This window comes from Delphinus delphis, chromosome 7, assembly GCF_949987515.2.
Source record: "Delphinus delphis chromosome 7, mDelDel1.2, whole genome shotgun sequence".
Classification (NCBI taxonomy): Eukaryota; Metazoa; Chordata; class Mammalia; order Artiodactyla; family Delphinidae; genus Delphinus; species Delphinus delphis.
Window position 1 is genome coordinate 92,111,061 of NC_082689.1, and position 16,686 is coordinate 92,127,746.

The following is a 16,686-nucleotide window of genomic DNA, read 5'->3' on the forward strand; positions in this document are numbered from 1 at the left end:
ATTTCTTCCAGGTTGTCCATTTTATTGGCATAGAGTTGCTTGTTGTGATCTCTCATGATCTTTTGTATTTCTGCAGTGTCAGTTGTTACTTCTCCTTTTTCATTTCTAATTCTATTGATTTGAGTCTTCTCCCTTTTTTTCTTGATGAGTCTGGCTACTGGTTTATCAATTTTGTTTATCTTCTCAAAGAACCAGCTTTTAGTTTTATTGATCTTTGCTATCATTTCCTTCATTTCTTTTTCATTTATTTCTGATCTGATTTTTATGATTTCTTTCCTTCTGCTAACTTTGGGTTTTTTTGTTCATCTTTCTCTAATCGCTTTAGGTGCAAGGTTAGGTTGTTTATTCGAGATGTTTCCTGTTTCTTAAGGTACGAATGTATTGCTATAAACTTCCCTCTTAGAACTGCTTTTGCTGCATCCCACAGATTTTGGGTCGTCATGACTCCATTGTCATTTGTTTCTAGATTTTTTTAAATTTCCTCTTTGATTTCTCCAGTGATCACTTCGTTATTAAGTAGTGTATTGTGTGGCCTCCATGTGTTTGTATTTTTTACAGATCTTTTCCTGTAATTTGTGTCTAGTCTCATGGCATTGTGGTCGGAAAAGATACTTGATACAATTTCAATTTTCTTAAATTTAGCAAGGCTTGATTTGTGACCCAAGATATGCTCTATCCTGAAGAATGTTCCATGAACACTTGAGAAAAATGTGTATTCTGCTGTTTTTGGATGGAATGTCCTATAAATATCAATTAAGTCCATCTTGTTTAATGTATCATTTAAAGTTTGTGTTTCCTTATTTATTTTCATTTTGGATGATCTGTCCATGGGTGAAAGTGGGGTGTTAAAGTCCCCTACTATGATTGTGTTACTGTCGATTTCCCCTTTTATGGCTGTTAGTATTTGCCTTATGTATTGAGGTGCTCCTATGTTGGGTGCATAAATATTTACAATTGTTATATCTTCTTCTTGGATCGATCCTTTGATCATTATGTAGTGTCCTTCTTTGTCTCTTCTAATACTCTTTATTTTAAAGTCCATTTTGTCTGATATGAGAATTGCTACTCCAGCTTTCTTTTGATTTCCATTTGCGTGGAAGATCTTTTTCCATCCCCTCACTTTCAGTCTGTATGTGTCTCTAGGTCTGAAGTGGGTCTCTTGTAGACAGCAAATATATGTGTCTTGTTTTTGTATCCAATCAGCCAATCTGTGTCTTTTGGTGGGAGCATTTAGTCCATTTACATTTAAGGTAATTATCGATATGTATGTACCTATTCCCATTTTCTTAATTGTTTTGGGATCGTTCTTATAGGTCTTTTCCTTCTCTTGTGTTTCTTGCGTAGAGAAGTTCCTTTAGCATTTGTTGTAAAGCTGGTTTGGTGGTGCTGAAATCTCTCAGCTTCTGCTTGTCTGTAAAGGTTTTAATTTCTCCATCAAATCTGAATGAGATCCTTGCTGGGTAGAGTAATCTTGGTTGCAGGTTTTTCTCCCTCAACACTTTAAATATGTACTGCCAGTCCCTTCTGGCTTGCAGAGCTTCTGCTGAGAGGTCAGCTGTTAACCTTATGGGGATTCCCTTGTGTGTTATTTGTTGTTTTTCCCTTGCTGCTTTTAATATGCTTTCTTTGTATTTAATTTTTGACAGTTTGATTAATATGTGTCTTGGCATATTTCTCCTTGGATTTATCCTCTATGGGACTCTCTGTGCTTCCTGGATTTGATTGACTATTTCCTTTCCCATATTAGGGAAGTTTTCAACTATAATCTCTTCAAATATTTTCTCAGTCCCTTTCTTTTTCTCTTCTTCTTCTGGAACCCCTATAATTCAAATGTTGTTATGTTTAATGTTGTCCCAGAGGTCTCTGAGACTGTCCTCAGTTCATTCTTTTTTCTTTATTCTGCTCTGCAGTAGTTATTTCCCCTCTTTTATCTTCCAGGTCACTTATCTGTTCTTCTACCTCAGTTATTCTGCTATTGATCCAATCTAGAGGATTTCTAATTTCATTTATTGTGTTGTTCATCATTGTTTGTTTCATCTTTAGTTCTTCTAGGTCCTTGTTAAATGTTTCTTGCATTTTGTCCATTCTTTTTCCAAGATTTTGGATCTTTACTATCATTATTCTGAATTCTTTTTCAGGTAGACTGCCTATTTCCTCTTCATTTGTTAGGTCTGGTGGGTTTTTATCTTGCTCCTTCATCTGCTGTGTGTTTTTCTGTCTTCTCATTTTGCTTATCTTACTGTGTTTGGGGTCTCCTTTTTGCAGGCTGCAGGTTCGTAGTTCCCGTTGTGTTTGGTGTCTGTCCCCAGGGGCTAAGGTTGGTTCAGTGGGTTGTGTAGGCTTCCTGGTGGAGGTGACTAGTCCTGTGTTCTTGTGGATGAAGCTGGATCTTGTCTTTCTGGTGGGCAGGTCCACATCTGGTGGTGTGTTTTTGGGTGTCTGTGGACTTATTATGATTTTAGGCAGCCTCTCTGCTAATGGGTGGGGTTGTGTTCCTGTGTTGCTAGTTGTTTGGCATAGGATGTCCAGCACTGTAGCTTGCTGGTCGTTGAGTGAAGCTGGGTGCTGGTGTTGAGATGGAGATTTCTGGCAGATTTTCACCATTTGAAATTATGTGAAGCTGGGAGGTCTCTTGTGGACCGGTGTTCTGAAGTTGGCTCTCCCACTTCAGAGGCACAGCACTGACTCCTGGCTGCAGCACCAAGAGCGTTTCATCCACACAGAAAAAGAGGAAAAGGGGAAAGCATCATAAATCTTGCTCTCAAAGCCCACCTCCTCAATTTGGGATGATTCGTTGTCTATTCATGTATTCCACAGATGCAGGGTACATCAAGTTGATTGTGGAGCTTTAATCTGCTGCTTCTGAGCCTGCTGGAAGATATTTCCCTTTTCTCTTCTTTGTTCTCACAGCTCCCAAGGGCTCAGCTTTGGATTTGGCCCCGCCTCTGCGTGTAGGTTGCCAGAGGGCGTCTGTTCTTCGCTCAGACAGGACGGGGTTAAAGGAGCCGCTGGTTTGGGGGCTCTGGTTCACTGAGGCCGGAGGGAGGGAGGGGCATGGAGTGCGGGGTGGGCCTGTGGCAGCAGAGGCCGGCATGACGTTGCACCAGCCTGAGGTGCGCCACACGTTCTCCCGGGGAAGTTGTCCCTGGATCAGTGGACCCTGGCAGTGGCAGGCTGCACAGGCTCCCCAAAAGGGGGGTGTGGATAGTAACCTGTGCTCTCACACAGGCTCCTTGGTAGTGGCAGCAGCAGCCTTAGCGTCTCATGCCCGTCTCTGGGGTCCGCGCTTTTAGCTGCGCCTCGCGCCTGTTTCTGGAGCTCCTTTAAGCAGCGCTCTTAATCCCCTCTCCTTGCACACCAGTAAACAAAAAGGGAAGAAAAAATCTGTTGCCTCTTCGGCAGGTCCAGACTTTATTCCCAGACTCCCTCCCGGCCAGCCGTGGTGCACTAACCCCCTGCAGGCTGTGTTCACGCCGCCAACCCCAGTCCTCTCCCGGTGCTCCTACCGAAGCCCGAGCCTCAACTCCCAGCCCTGCCCGCCCCCGCGGGTGAGCAGACAAGCCTCTCGGGCTGGTGAGTGCTGGTTGGCCCAGATCCTCTGTGCGGGAATCTCTCTGCTTTGCCCTCCACACCCCTGTGGCTGCGCTCTCCTCCGCGGTCCCGAAGCTTCTCCCTCCGCCACCCACAGTCTCCACCCACAAAGGGGCTTCTAGTGTGTGGACACCTTTCCTCCTTCACAGCTCCCTCCCACTGGTGCGGGTCCCGTCTCTATCCTTTTGTCTGTTTGTTCTTTTTTCTTTTGTCCTACCCAGGTATGTGGGGGGTTTCTTGCCTTTTGGGAGGTCTGAGGTCTTCTGCTAGCGTTCAGTAGGTGTTCTGCAGCAGTTGTTCCACGTGTAGATGTATTTCTGGTGTATCTGTGGGGAGGAAGGCAATCTCCACATCTTACTCTTCTGCCATCTTCCCGGCAGCCCTCAGCTGTTTTTTATTGGTTCAGCAGGAAAGGCAGTGACGAGTAAGCCAGACACGAAGTGAATCCCACCCAGTGTTTGTCTGAAGGGCTTTCTCCCTTTCCTTGTTGACCACTAGGCAGTGATGACCCTTCGGGGGTACCAGAAATCTGTTTGCTTTATATCACAAAGACAGCAAAGTGGAGCAGGTGCTTGGGATGCTGAAATTTTTAGGCTGTGTCTCTGCCCAAAAGACAAGAATCAAGTATTATTTCCACAATGAATAATCAATATGTGTTGGGCTTGACGAAGGAGGCCTTGCTTACTGTTGTCTATTAGAGGTTCACAGGAAAGGCAGCAGTGTTGGCACTATACACACAGGCTTTAAAAATACATAAAGCAAGGGCTTCCCTGGTGGTGCAGTGGTTGAAAGTCCGCCTGCTGATGCAGGGGACACGGGTTTGTGTCCCGGTCCGGGAGGATCCCACATGCCGCGGAGCGGCTGGGCCCGTGCGCCATGGCCACTGAGCCTGCGCGTCTGGAGCCGGTGCTCCGCAACGGGAGAGGCCACAGCAGTGAGAGGCCCGTGTATCACAAGCAAAAAAAAAAAAAACATAAAGCAAAGGGCTGGATGGCATCCAAACATTTTATTTACCATTAAGCAACTCAAGAGTTAATTTTGCCTAGGATGAAAATTATGCCAGAGCACACTTGAGATAATATTCTTTCTCAGTAACTTCAATATTTTAATGGCTCCATGGAGTCTATCTGCCTCTTAACATATAACCTCTCTTTCTAGAAGCAGATCTTCATCTGGCTGATGAGTGAGAGAGAACAAAATGTAAGCTGCATTTGGGTGGACAGAGCATCTAGTGCATCTAATTTTTTTCAAAGGAATAACTACTTCTGTTTTGAACCAGTAATTTTAAGACTATTCAAGCTCTACTCTTGTCATCTGGAAAATAATTTCCAAGTAACTGCATTTGAAAAAATATTTCAGAAACTGCAGTACCATGGCATAACACAGTATTTTTTTCTATCTAGAAACAACTGGAAACATCTCTTTATGCTGTATAGTCTAATAATTATACTGAAGATTCCACAAAGGCTTTACGAAGACCAAACCCAATCAATTACTCATCAGCTTTATCTCCTCAACATCAATCCAATCTGCCCATGTTTCTTCATCCCTACTGTTACCACCCTCGGCAAACTTATCATCTTTTCTTACATGAATAAGAGGAGTAGCCTCCTGTCTGGCCTTCAGAATCCACTGCCTCACCCCACTCCCTGCCATCAGTACTTTCTCCTTATTACAGATATATATCTTTTAATAATTCAAATCTGTACCACTTTTGGTGCAGTGTGTTGTCTATATATCATTTCCATGCTCAAAGCCCATCGGCAGCTCCCTATTCCTCTCGGAATAAATAAAACCAAATTCTTAATATAGCACACAAGTGTCTGCCTGATCGGGCCCCCCATCCTTTCACCTTAGTATCCCAATCGCCTGACTCACCCACATTCACTCACTGCTCTCCCATGATGTTGGCCCTCTTCCAATTCCTCCGATGCTCCAAGCTCCCTCCCAAACCTGGGCAACCACATGTACTGTCTTTTAAGCCAAATCCCATATTCCACTCCCCACAGCCCAACTCAATTTCTACTCACTCTTCACTTTCTTAGGGAACTCTTTCCTATTCTCTGACTGTACCTTACTCTTATACATAGCATTCATCACTCTTGCAATTGCAAATCCAACGGTATGATTCATTGTTTAATACTTGTCTCTCTCGCTTGATTCTAAACTCCATGATGGCAGAAATGTGCCAGACCTGTTCACCACTCTATTCCCAGCACTAACCCAGAGGTTGGCACATGGTAAACATCCCATCAATACCACACATTATTGAAGCTAGAACAAACAGCATGGTAGGAAGCAGAATCACGTCTTCATGTAATCAGCAGTAATGTCACCACTGAAAACTCATCACACCAATGGGCTGATGGTTTTACCCAAATGAGAAAAAAGTTAAACAGTCTCCTCTGTGTTTCCTTAGCTTATGCTTAAAAGAAGAAACTTCCAACATAATGCCCAATGGAATTCTTAAATACTGGTTTTTACAAAACTCCACTTGTGATACCCATTACTCTTCGTTGCAACTCTCTGGACTCCTTATTGTCAGTCTCCATAAAGGCCATGCACTCAGGGATGGAGTGTCCAATCTTCTTATGGTGGTTAGCATGTTAAATGTACTGAAATACACATGTCTACAGAAATACCTTTGATCTTAGTCATAGCTCTAATCAGAAAATACTAATTGCTTCAGGAACATCACTGAACAAGATGCTATTGTCTTTTTTTTCTTAGAGGACTCAAATAAATAAGAATTGCATATCAGATCTTATCATCCCAGCCTATGACTCACATCCTAAAAAGTGGCAGGAGGCAGAATTATCATGGTGGTCACAGGCTTTTTAAAATAACAGCAATAGCACTGTGGCAGACGCTATGCCCGACACTTTATAACAATCATCTCACACAGTCCTCAAAGCAGCCTTGCAAAATAGGCTAATTTAAGAAGAACTTCTGGATGCCCTAAGTTCCCTGGATATTTTCAGGAAAATCAGCAGAAGGAATAAAAAGAGAGCGAATATGATCTTTTCAGAGTTTGTTGACGTGATAACATTCTCACGCACCCAGGAAAACACCTAAGAAGGGAAGGGTCTGGAAGGCCCACGTTAAGACTGTTAACTTGGACGACTCCTCAGTCTGAAGAGGAAGCCTAGAAGCAGAGAGAAACCTGAGAATCTGGCCAGGATTAGGTTCCCAGCTGGAACCTTGAAGATTCTGTGGAAATATCTTCATGTTCACATCCTAGTGGGGCTTTGAGTGGTACCATTATTCTGAAGGGTAAAGTTTAGGTCAGAGACCCAGTACCCACATTCGTACGGGGTTGAGGGATGGGAGAACCATGTTTAAAGGGTATGTTTCGTTGACAGAAACACAGAGATTTATTAGAAGGAAAATATTTTTGAAAATGAACATAGCCCAACTAGTCTCTGGCTTTTGTGTTGCCAGAAGTCTAGTCCATTAAGGTTCTGTTGGACGTTCCTGAAGAGAGGTTTCCCTTCCCCTGGCACGTGCCTCCTGGCTCAAAAATAAAAGCTTCCCCGACCCTTCTCCTGTCTGGAACAAAACTGATAAGAATGGAGATACTGATGTTAGTGAGAGAGAGATAGAGAGAGCCTGTATTTTGCTTCCCCAGAAAGGAAATGGCAGCCATGGGTGTCCAGGCAGAGCAGGCCAAGGCCACTGGGCACCTACTAGAGATCCAGGGCTCAGCACAGTGGGGAAGCAGCACAAAGGACCAGGTGCAGCACAGAAGTTCTAGAGAGAGTTCCCAGCCCACCTATCAGGAATAAGGGCCTTCTAAGTGGTGACCAGTATGAAGTGATGGCTGAGGAATAGGTGGATCTCCCAGACAAAAGAGAAAGGACCCTGGTGGTAGAAGGGTTCAAAACAATCAAAGTAAGCCAAAGTTGAACAAAAAATGGTATACTTCTCGCACACCTAAATTTTGGGGGGGTGTTTCACTAATTTATTCTGGAGGAATCTTGAAAGAAAGTAGAAACATAATGTCATAAAAATGCATATTGTCAGGAAGGCAGAAGCAGGAGGGTAGAGAGGTAAAGCGTAATGCCCACCAGGACTGGTCACTGGTGGTGTCCAACTGGAGACACCCCCTCCCGCCATTACCCATTCTAAGGCCAATGCTTAATTCTAGGCAAAATGAGATTGAGGAACAAAATTAGAATCAATCACCAAAGAGCAGGTAAAGGTGATTCATTTCTGAGCTGGTATAAAATCAGTACAAAGAACTTGAAGACTTGGCTGCATAAATATTAAACGAGAAATTCTGGAATAGACATTGTCCTCCTTGGAAGAAGGTGGGATCTCAAGAAAACATCCCTTTGAGGTGAAGGCGGCTGCTGGCAAAACTGGCAGCCTGAGTTTTCAAGAGCTAGGGTGCATCAGACATTCTTATAAGTGGCCATGGATCAGCATGAACTGAAGAAGGCTACCTGGGTTCATGATCTACTCGGTTCATATAGTGGTGCACCCAAAGTTTTTAGCTGAGATGGGTACCCAGTATAATAATCACCACCACATATAATAATTAAAGGGAATCAGAGAAGTAATAATAAATACATGCCCCACCAGCGCAAGGTCTGACAGCCCCACAGGACATGCAAGCCCTTCGCTCAATAGCGCATTGAGAAAATCCATCCTCATGACCCTTTTCTAACTGGGTGAGTACAGGGCGGTGGCCCGCAGCCTGTGTCAACTCCTTTTAGCCCCTCCACCTCTCCACTCACGCATGATTGGAATTTCCCAGAGTGCTTTGTGGGAATTCAACTTACACTGAAAGTGAATTGAAGAAATGTCATTTGAGATATAGGGGTAGTTTATATTCACATAATGAAAATAATGATTATTATAAGGTAATAATCACTTGATAGACTTAATATTAGTACTTACACAGATGATTGAGAAAAAAAAAATACCGGATTTTGTTATTACTTGTTCCTGGGGACAAGTAAGTACTGTGCTGCCTCCCTGCCTTTCCTGTATCATCAGATTCCCACCTAAGATCACACATCATCATTCAGGGATTCCTAAAATGTTTTCAGTGGAACGACGGCATCCTCTGAGATCAGTAGGCAGGGACAGGCTCTGTTATTAAATAAATTTGGGAACAACAGAGAGTTAAACCAAACTTAAGGTTTTCTTTTTTGTAGGACTCCTCCAGTGTATGTAAGAGTTTTTAATATTCATGGCGAATCCCCAAGAATTTATCCCTAGTGTGTAATGTTCACAAATTTCTTTGCCTACCTCACTCTTTTCCAAGACAAACAAAAAGAAAATATTTTGTACGTGTGATGTTTTGCTCTTGTTAGATGAGGTAGTTGATCATATTTTATAACCTTAACAAGTTGAGATAACATGAAATAAAAACCCTTTTATAATTTTAATTTCAAGATCCATATCGTACATCAGGGTTGAAATGCAACTTCCTATTCAACGACTAGCACTTACATCCCTCCCAGCATATGAACACACAAAACCACATAGCAAAGGACACGTCAGAAGTCTAAGATCTGCCACCTGTCTACAAAGGAGGAGACAGATGTAAATCACACAGCAGAGATTGCAGATTTGTTAGGCATTAGTTGAGTGATTTAAAAAGTCTAAGACACAAGACCAAAGCACATGGAATAGTGACAAGGCTTAATGCTGGAAAGGCACAAACCAATTCAGAGCAATCATTGAACATGTCACTAATTTACAGCCCAATAAAAGGATCTAGCATACAGTACCCATCATCTAGGTTTAGATTTTCTGTATCATTTCAAACATAGCTCGTGTTATGCTGGGTTTTACTTCAGGATATGACAAGGTGTACGTTATAGGCCATGCATTAGTGAATTATAGCAATGTAATCATCGATTCCAAGTTTAGAACACAACTTACTGACTCTGTATGCCATGCTAGGAGTATTACGTGAATCCAATATTCTGCAATAATACACAATAAGCAGGACTGGTTTATACATATTTATATAATTATATTAGCATTTTATTATATTAAATATACAGTACATATGATATTATATTAATATGTTATAAACATTTTAGCCAATTCAATTTCTTATGCATGCTATATTTTATATATTTCATTACATATATTATGTACCATACAAAATATATAAATATAACCTTATATAACCATAGATATAGTATGTATGAGTTTGTGTGTATGTGTAAATATATATATATACATACACACACATGCACATATGTATACTGCCCATTTAATCTGTTAAGCTCTTAGTATATTTCAATAGTACATCTCAATACCCACCCCTAATATGTATCACCTCAATTACAGACAGTCCTGCTTATCTGCAACTCCCAAGCCCATCCCACCACCAATAACCTCAAGAAGTCTTTTTCTGCTTCTCTTCCCTCTACACAAACAAATGGGTAACTATCCCCCTTAGTTAAAATTCTGTGCTTATGAATACAAACATCAGAGTACCGATATTCAACATGTGAGAAACGTTAGTTCTCTCTCCATACAGAGACCACACAGAAACAGATGAAATATAGGTATTTCTGAATCATGCCCAAAATGATTAATTTACATTCATTGTCATTTTAGAGTGAAGTATACTCTGCTATATCCTTGTTCTCCAAAAATCAATACTTAATTCATGGTCTAGATGGGGCCATTTAATGTGGACCATACAATTCTACTCCCTGGGCACTGGCTTACTGTAACACGCTATTAGAACTCTTTATCCCCCTTGTGATTTCAGAGAATTAGTCTGAGCACCTCGTAATTCCTATCCTGATGAAACACATTATCAAAAGCCTATACCACTTGGAAGTAATTGAAGTCCACACTTCCTAATCCACATTAAAATTTATTTGAGGTTTTTTTTTTTTCTTACTCTGTTCAAGACAGATGTAGTCTCAGCATGAATCCCTGTCCTTTACCTTTTTCCAGCTGGACAACATAAACCATGGGATATGTTAAGCAAGGGATCTACTAGGTCCCAGAAAGAGATCACGCGACCTCTTTGTTCACCTAGGGGAAGGGAAGAAGCAAAATTAGCTTTCATACTTAGTCTAGGGTTGGGGGAGGCCGGTGACCCAATAGCTCCTGTATGCTTTTCTACTGGAACACATTTTCAGCACTGTCCAACCTTTGGAATTCTCACTGAACAGTCCCTTTGGGAGTGAAACACCCCGACTCCTCTTTGACATGCTTCTTTCTTGTGACAATCACCAAAAACAATGAAGGTAGAGCATCACTCACAATGTGGCCAAATATTTTGCTCTACTACAGGGGTGACTGCAGATGTGAACATTTTGTCTGTGGTCTGGAAGCCTGGCCAGGAAACCAGCACCTTCCCTGACCACCTGGACCTGCTAAAAGGACAGAAACACAGTAGAGTAGGCGGGGCTCTGTTCACAGCACCCCAACAAACTAGCCTTAAATGCTTACATTAATTTATTCTTCTAAAAATCTAAAGTGAAGAGTCAAGGACCTCAACTACTTTAAACTAGGAAGAAACAGGTTTGTGGGAAGTGCTTCGTAGCTATACAGACTTTAGTCCAAATCTTGATTTTGCTGTTCAGCACTCTGTGACCCTGAGCAGTGCTTTTGGCCTCAACCTTCAATCATTGCAACCTGTAGGCACGTGTGAGAACAGACAAAGTACGTAAAGCTCCTAATGCAGTGCCTGGCACAAAGTGAGCCCTGAATGAACAACAGGTCCCTGCGGGAGGTGCTGTCTGTTACCAGGCGCTTGTCCTACACAAGTGTTGATCCCAAGTTTGAAATGTGACACTTGGGGTCAGATAATTCTTTGTTGCGGGGGGTTGTCCTGTGCGTTGTAAGATGGTTAGAAGCATCCTTGGCCTCCATGCATTGAGTGGCACTAGCACCCCTCCACCCCCAGTTGTGACAGTCACAAATGTCCCCAAACGTTGTCAAACGTACCCTTGGGAGCAAAACTGCCCCGACTGAAAATTGCTGATCTACACTATATCATTCATTCCTAATAAAAATCCTGGGAAGTGGGTGACTCGTCCATTCTACAGAGAAGCTGTATTACCTGTGCGGGACCTGGGCAGTACTAAGGGGGCAATCCAGGAGAGTGAGTCAAGAGCCTGAACTCCGCCCCTGTGTTCCACATCTTTAAAATGCGTATTTTTAAAGAAGAAGAACAGAAGTGTCACTGATGTGTATTCAGCATTCTAAGTTCAACTTCTGGCTGCCCAAAGCCAGAATGTTTATATGATTGCACGTTTCACCTCTCCTCTGTTTTTATTAACTTTCAATAAACAAATTTTCAGAGCCACCTTCCCCATATACTTCAGTGCTACTTTATTAAGGTCCACTTTACCCTCCTCCTCTGCTCTAGAAAACAACCCAGACTTGGGAATCAAACAGACTGGATTTGAACTGCAGTTCCTCCATTTTCTAGCTATGTGACTGAGGGCAGGTAACTTAATCTCACCTTTGTATCCTACATAAAAAGCACACCAGATTTTGCAGACTTCCCAGTTGAGTGGACAGCCAGTTCTCCAGGGCGGCCTGCTATGCAGAGCATGGGTAAAAGGTACAAAATTGCAGTTGTGGAGCTAAACCCTGCCCTCAACCTTCTTCTGCAGGGCCCTCGCCACAGGTGGTGTGATTCTTTCCCCCTCATTAAATGTACTCTGCCTATCCACAAGCTCTAAAAGATTAATTGTATCTTCCCCAGAGACACACAAATTAAAAATAATCCAACTTCCTCAACAAATTGAATACTAGTCAAATGTAACCCAACTGCCCCATTTACTCTATGACAAAGAGAATGGGGAAATGGACCTGGCAATAGTGCCTGTTAGCGGCCAAAGGCAGCAGTGGCTCTTTTCCAAGGAAAGGGGCCAGGGTCATCAGCAGTGGGAACTGTCCATGAGCGGGGAGTCAAGACCTGCTGCCCAGCACAGAGGAATGATTCCTTTTCATCAGGTGCGCTTGAACTTGACCCTTTAGCTTTCAACCCCTTCCCTGTAGTGATTTTGAATGAGGAGGTTTTAACGTGCTGCTTAAAAACCTCATAGAGAAAATGTCAAACATTTCAATCATCTTCCACTCCTAGAACTTCAAAACTCATGAAACATTCTTAGAAAGGGCATTTTTAAAGACACACAGCCCCTTAAATTCCAAACTGGGTGATAACTCTATGAACATTTTGAGCCCAAATGTAGAGTGAAATGAAAAACTATGGGTCAGAGTTACATCTTGTGTTAACATTTTACAAGGTTAAAAAAAAAAAATCCTGAGTGATTCTCCAAAGGAAGAGACCAACAAAACATTTTTATTTTTCTTAAGCATTAAATAAGATGAAAATCTTAACACAAAACTAAGAACATTTGTGATTATCCTTCTCATAGGTGATATGACCAATGTGGATTCTGCTTTATACATTATTCCTGATTTAAAACATCCTCCTTAATATCCCTAAAGTTATTTTTAATATTCTCTGAATACCCTTTTCCATACTTTAAGAATGCAGCTAATACAAATTGCATTGTTTATACTACCTTGTCACACAATTGGATACATGTGAGCATGAAGGAAAAAGCAATCCTTAGACACAACTTGTTAGTGCAGAAAGTACTTCAGCCAGATAAACCCATATTTATCTTCTTAAGAGATGAAGAGAGGAGGGAAAAAAGCGAAATTGTGATTTCAGGCCCCCCAGGTCAAGACTTGTTGGGAAATAAAAACAAGATTTTCTCTCAGACACAGAATGTGAAAAATGAAAACAGCAGACTATAGTTACATGGAAAAACAAAGTAGATTCATAAAGGTCCGTTCCTTTAGCACACAAGTACAATATTCATAGCATATATATATATAATATATATATATATATACAATTGTCCCTCACTAGCCACAGGGGATGGGTTCCAGATTCCCTATGGATACCAAAATCTATGGATGTTCAAGTCCCTTATGTAAAATGGTGTAATATTTGCATATAATCTATGCACATCCTCTTGTATACTTTAAATCATCTCTAGATTATTTATAATAACTAACACAATGTAAATGCTATGTAAAAGGTTGCCAGCATGTGGCAAAATCAAGTTTTGCTTTTTGGAACTTTCTGGAATTTTTTTCAAATATTTTCAGTCCAAGGTTGGTTGAATCTACAGATGTAGAACCTCAGATAAAGAGGGCCAACTGTATGTATATGTGTGTGTATGTGTATATTCAGTTCAAAATACATGAGCTCCATTTTTATATGGCCCTTCATAGTCCAAGTAAAAGAATCTAGTGTCCATTTATATTTAGATTATTTTAATATATAAGCATAAAATATTTTAATAGTTGAAACAGTACCCACCTATATAAAATATTCAATTAAGTATTACGTGCTATAAATAGTATTATGGTAGTATTTAAGTAATATAAATAGCACTGTAATACTAGTTACTACTGTAGTATTGCAGTACTATTCATAGTACTCATATATACAAACTTAATTCAATTCAGTATTAAGAAAATGCTATGCAGAAAACATAGGTAACAAAATTATACAAGAAATATCAAAAATTGGTACATAAGAGGTCATTTCTGCCCTAAGATTGCTTAGAATTCCACAGGGAAAGAAAACTTTGCTCCAACCAATGTACAAAGACTTTAGAAACCTCGAATCAGAAAATTATTTTACTCAGAAAACGGGGTGTCTCGTGGACAGTTGATTGTGGTAACTACACTTTCTTCCCAAATATGGATGTGGAAAATGGGAATGATGTGGGTACTTCATTCTAAAGGGTCTTGATCTTTTCAATCAAATGGAGAGAAGCAGAGAGAAAAGTTCAGTCCAGCCACTGTGAGACAGATGAGGAATCCAGTAGGGATGAGTAACTGTCCCTCTAAACCTGCTGGTTGGTATTACACTACACAAATAGCTAAAGGCATTGCATCCGTGATAGAGATACCCTTTCAATGATACTCCAGTCCTTTGCTAAGTCCCTCTGGGAATGGAATGCACACACCATTCTGATTTAACACTTACAGAATGATGTTATTCTATAGACACTATTCAGCAGTTGGAGGTATTTCAAAATAATCTTATTTAAGCAAAAGTCTACTGTGACAGGTATGTCTTCTTATGTTTGTGAAACCCATAGTCAGAGAGTTGTAATAGTTCCCTCAAGTACAATGAAGTGAATAAGCACTCTTTGGCAACATTGGTAATGATAATATATTTCCATCACTCACAGTCCCTCGTAAGTTGGCTAGTATAATTGAGAAGGAGAAATGAGTATTTCTCTGAAAAAAATTGCAAATATATTTACCATGTTGGTGACATAAAACAAAGGTGTAACCAAAAGATGACGTGTGCTGACACTTCATTAAAAACTCTATGGACGTTTGTATACAGCTATTAAGCAGGAACATCAGGAAATAAAGATCACCTTTTTAAAAAAAGAAATCATAAGGTAGTTCTATCAAACATTTTTCAGTGAATAGTATTTCATGAGAATTGGTGAAAATAAAAATTGCAGCGTTCTTGATAGACTTAAAAATACTTAAATTCCACATGAAAAAAGCCTCTGAATCATTTAAGTTTTTTTTTTCTGAAGGCAGCTAGTCATTTGTTTTAAGTGTTTGTACATTTTGAGTATATGGAAGCACATTTTATGTACTTCAGAGTACTGCTGATGTAGTAAGTAGTATATCATCAAATCACTGCTGCAGCAATTCTAAGGTCAAAGCTATTGCTTTTGGATTTGATACATTTTGTGTGTGATTTATGGACTAATTTTATGGAAAATATGTAGGCTATATGTCCCAAAAAGCACTTGATGGTATTACAACAATGAAACATTATAGTTATGGGATGCCCTTCATCTAGGCATATCAAAGGCCTTTCCTGACATTAGTTAATCCTTGCAATACCCTCAGAGGCAAGGAAGTACACCTGCACCACCTTTTTTTTAGAACATAAAGAGCACTGGGGATTTTCACAAATCTACCTAGGTTTAGAAATACTCTTAATCATTCATGCCTTTATTCATTCATTCTAATACAATGAGCTTCACACAATGTGCTAGGACCTGGGGATAGAATGGTGTGGGAAAACTAGGAGCACCAGCCCTGTGCTCCCTCTTGGAACTTACTGTGAAATATGTGAAGTGCTTTCATTTATGGTAAACAAAACAACATAGTAGCTTTTCTCTTATCTAGGATTTTACCCTTACAATCTGAAAACACACCACTCAACAATATCTTCTAGCAGCAAAGAAGTAAGCTTCCAAGTTGTGAAAATGTATTACAAACAGGAGTGTTCCTCCTACCACAGATCTTTCTGAGAATTCACTTTACACGTATCCCGAACCCACGTTGGTCAATGGGATTATAAGCAAGAGAGTCAAAGCTAAATTAAGCTAAATGAGCTTCAGATTCACATGAACTGGGAAATATTCAGTATTAAATTAATACCTGGTATTAATATATGTTTGTTGATCTAACTAACATAGACATGTCTTTAGATTCATCAACATTAAGTATAACACTTTCACGGCACCTAAGTTTGATAGAAGTTAAATGAAATTTTGTTATATCTGTTGCAAATTTGTCAGCATGAAAAATAACTTATATGACGAAATTTTAAAGTATATGTAAACGAGATAAGAGCAAGAGAGACCTTCAAGATGGCAGAGGAGTAAGACGTGGAGATCACCTTCCTCCCCACAAATACATCAAAAATACATCTACATGTGGAACAACCCTGAACGCTAGCAGAAGACCTCAGACTTCCCAGAAGGCAAGAAAATCCCAATGTATCTGGGTAGGGCAAAAGAAAAAAGAAAAAACAGAGACAAAAGAATAGGGATGAGACCTGCACCTCTGAAAGGGAGCTGTGAAGGAGGAAAAGTTTCCATATACTAGGAAGCCCCTTCACTGGTGGGGACAGGAGGTAGTTGGGGGAGAGCCCCTTACTGGCGGGGATGGGAGGTAGGTAGGGGGGAAGCTTCAGAGCCATGGAGGACAGTGCAGCAACAGGCGTGCAGAGGGCAAAGTGATGAGATTCCCACACAGAGGATCAGTGCCAACCAGCACCCACCAACCTGAGATGCTTGTCTGCTCACCCACCAG

The 16,686-nt window shown here is 40.9% G+C and overlaps 1 protein-coding gene across 1 annotated transcript in view; it reads right to left on the bottom strand.

The window, feature by feature from the left end:
• THSD7B (thrombospondin type 1 domain containing 7B) overlaps positions 1 to 16,686 on the bottom strand; it is a 752,940-nt gene that overhangs the window by 588,191 nt on the left and 148,063 nt on the right. The gene's annotated exons all lie outside the window — the stretch shown is intronic.